Source organism: Tasmannia lanceolata, unplaced genomic scaffold (assembly GCF_043159265.1).
Source record: "Tasmannia lanceolata isolate RefF3 unplaced genomic scaffold, GAP_Taslan_0.1 ptg000751l, whole genome shotgun sequence".
Taxonomy (NCBI): Eukaryota; Viridiplantae; Streptophyta; class Magnoliopsida; order Canellales; family Winteraceae; genus Tasmannia; species Tasmannia lanceolata.
The window spans coordinates 30,001-33,842 of record NW_027519420.1 but is presented as its reverse complement, the minus strand read 5'-3'; the positions used below and the strand labels follow the sequence as shown (position 1 = coordinate 33,842).

At 34.5% G+C, this 3,842-nt stretch overlaps 2 non-coding genes across 2 annotated transcripts; one reads left to right on the top strand and one right to left on the bottom strand.

Annotated features, from left to right (window-relative positions):
- The first annotated feature begins 1,048 nt into the window (after positions 1–1,048).
- TRNAT-UGU (transfer RNA threonine (anticodon UGU)) lies at positions 1,049–1,121 on the top strand. The gene has a single exon. It is a non-coding gene; the product is annotated as a tRNA-Thr (tRNA).
- A 1,268-nt stretch (positions 1,122–2,389) lies between these two features.
- TRNAS-GGA (transfer RNA serine (anticodon GGA)) lies at positions 2,390–2,476 on the bottom strand. Its single transcript has one exon. It is a non-coding gene; the product is annotated as a tRNA-Ser (tRNA).
- Positions 2,477–3,842: the final 1,366 nt, after the last annotated feature.

Below are 3,842 nucleotides of genomic sequence, written 5' to 3'. Positions count from 1 at the left end.
TCATCCTTTCTGGAGTTTTGATAGAAGGATTCCTCTACCAATGTAGTCAACCCCGTTCGTTAGAACAGCTTCCATTGAGTCTCTGCACCTATCCTTCTTTTGATTCTCGCTTTCTGAACCCTTGTTTTCAGAAAACTGGATTTGGCTCAGGATTGCCCATTTTTAATTCCAGGGTTTCTCTGAATTTGGAAGTTACCACTTAGTAGGTTTCCATACCAAGGCTCAACCCAATCAAGCCCGTAGCGTCTACCAATTTCGCCATATCCCCCTTATGAGATCTCGATCTCATTGTGATCCCATCCCCTTCTTTCATTTATGTTGGAACCATTGAATTCATTAGATACTGATTCCTATATCGAAAAAGTGTCTGCTCCTATTTTATTTCTTGCCCATCTTCTTTCATATCTATTGGAGGACCATTCCATTATTTGGTCCAATCAGAAATGATTCTATCATTGATGTATCTGCAATTCAATATGGATGGATATATCCCACATATAGATGTTCCCCCCCCCTCTCATTTTTCCCGCGCAGTTTGGAATACTGGAACGGTCGATATTCATTCTTCTTTTTTTTTTTTTCGTCCTATCTCCTCCCTTTCCGAATGAAACAAAAGGAATATCTCAGTAGGATCTGGATTGCATCCTTATCTTATCCTTTCCTTAGGAACTACACTCTAATAGAAATAGAATTCATATAATCTGCTATAACTGCTATAACTAATAGTTATATTCTATTCTATAATAGAATATAGAATTATTTCATATGTATATAGTATTATTTTGCGTTTTTTAAATTTGATTTGAATGAAAAAAAAAAATTCTAGTGCTAGTGACTACTAATAAATGAAATAATCAAAAATAAATAATCAAATAGAAAATAATCAAAAATAAAATCAAAATTCATATTATATTAATAATTATTAATATTAATTAATATGTTATAATAATTTATAATAATTAATATTAATAATTATTAATAGCTAATAGCTAACTAAGATCCCAATAGTTTCCCGAATTCCTATTCACGCACTATTTCTGTTATATGAGCCCGCTTAGCTCAGAGGTTAGAGCACCGCATTTGTAATGCGATGGTCATCGGTTCGATTCCGATAGTCGGCTTTCTCTATTTGTTCTATTTTTTTTTTTTTATCAGGATTGATCATCTTTCCTTGAGACCAAGGAATATTGAGAAGACCCCCCCCTTTTTTTTCTCCAAATGTCGGGTTACCGATCTATTATGTTATGTCGCGGGAACTTCCAACTATGAATAAAGAATAAAAAACGGATTGGAGCCGTTTGATCTATACAGAACAAATCAAGAAAAGGATCCTTAACTTCCCATATATACAATATACAAAATAATACGGATATTGATACAATTCATCTTATTCCTCTTTGTAGTACTTCAGTGGATTTAGCTTCGTTTATCGTTTAGTTCAGTATTAATTTAGGTTTATTCTGTAAAATGAAATTTCAATAAAATTAAGGAGTCTTTATGTCTCGTTACCGAGGGCCTCGTTTCAAAAAAATACGCCGTCTAGGGGCTTTACCGGGACTCACTAGGAAAAGACCTAGATCCGGAAGTGATCTTAGAAACCAATCGCGTTCCGGGAAAAGATCTCAATATCGTATTCGTCTAGAAGAAAAACAAAAATTGCGTTTTCATTATGGTCTGACAGAGCAACAATTACTTAGATATGTTCGTATTGCTGGGAAAGCCAAAGGGTCAACAGGTCAGGTTTTACTACAACTACTTGAGATGCGTTTGGATAACATCCTTTTTCGATTGGGTATGGCTTCGACCATTCCGGGAGCCAGGCAATTAGTTAATCATAGACATATTTTAGTTAATGGCCGTATAGTAGATATCCCAAGTTATCGCTGCAAACCCCAAGATATTATTACTATGAGGGATGAACAAAGATCCAGAGCTCTGATTCAAAATTATATGGATTCATCCCCCCACGAGGAGTTGGCAAAACATTTGAGTCTTTATTCATCCCAATATAAAGGATTAGTAAATCAAATAATAGATATTAAGTGGATCGGTTTGAAAATCAATGAGTTGCTAGTCGTAGAATATTATTCCCGTCAGACTTGAACCTAACTAAAATAACAAAGCTTTGGACAAGCCCCTTTTTTTTCTTTCGCCGAAGTAAATAGATCTAAGAGGTTTGATCCGGATTTTTCTCCCATTCACGTATTACAAATGGATCAGCGGTGAGATTTTTATTCCTTGTCCATTCTTTCCGTTCCGGTATTTTCCATACCACAGCAATTAGGAATAGAGAATCTATATCAAATAAAGTACGATTGGAATACTCGTATCAATTGTTATTTGATTTGATACATTGTAGTCGGTACCGTTGGTGAATTAGGTGAAGGTACGGAGAGAGAGGGATTCGAACCCTCGGTAAACAAAAGCCTACATAGCAGTTCCAATGCTACGCCTTGAACCACTCGGCCATCTCTCCTACATAATCTTATGATTATGACCCAGAAACCGAGTGAATAGCGAGTCATTCATATTATTGTATTATTGCAATACAGGTATGACCAATCAATTCTAAATAGAAAATAGAAAACTTTTCATTAAAGAAAGATCTTCCCTCGAGGATCGAGGGATAAAAAAACATTTTTTTTCTTATCTTTTTCTTATCTTATTAAAAAGATTAAAAAAAAATAGATAGAATCTATCTATTCATGTTTGTCAAGAAGACGATCCCGTCTTATTCTTAGATTTATACTGGATTAAACCAATGAATTGGAACAAGTCAACTGACCCTATTTTATACTATGGTTACATTTAGACTATTATGGTTCCATAGGAATTCCAAAATTCCTTTCTAGTTTCAGATTTCTCAACAACAATTCCTCTCATGAGCTACCCCACAATCTATTACAAATTCATGAATCGTCCCATGGATTTTTTTGATATTTCGATTGCGTGGTGTATACACACTATGCACAAAAAATGGATGGTTATTCTTATTCTATTTTCATCATGGAATGATTCTATTATTTGATTTGATTTTTTTTTTCTTTGGATCATAATCAAATCAAAACTTCTAGAGTCATCAGAATCTGTAGGAAAAACTTCCTTGATTCCTGAGCTTCGATAAAATAGGAATAGTTCCGTTCATTGGTATACTACTTAATATTTATACTTAATACTTAATTTAAATGAAATACAATCGGATTCAAATATTTCCTATCCATCCCTGCCCCAAAGGGACAATTTGAGTGGAAGGTCGACACCTTTTTTTTTAGAATGAGTCCGTTTGTTTTTATGTGATTTCGTACTATACAATTCCTTTGTTTGTGGGATCATTTTCCCTCTAGGGGTAATGAGAAGAATTATGGAATGGATTGTTAACCATGCCTAGATCTCGGATAAATGGAAATTTTATTGATAAGACCTCTTCAATTGTAGCCAATATCTTATTACGAATAATTCCGACAACCTCAGGAGAAAAAGAGGCATTTACCTATTACAGAGATGGTGCGATTTGATTTTTTTTTATTATTATTTATTTATTATTTATGATTTACCGACCTCAGTCTTACGAGAAAGAGACATGATTCGTAATACAAAGAAAAAAGATTTTTGAAATAAACCTATGCTCGGTGAAGGTGAAATTTAGAGATAGAACAATTCCTTCTGTCGTGTATCCCCGATTGATGCAGCCTCAGATGCTTCAATTGTTGATTTGAGTATTGAGCGAAAGGTTACACCTACAGGTTCTGTATTGTAGGTCAATCCGACTCCACTAGGACCAGACCAATAGGCGGCATAGAGGAAGAAGCACTACACCTAGGAATCAACAACGCGAAAACTTT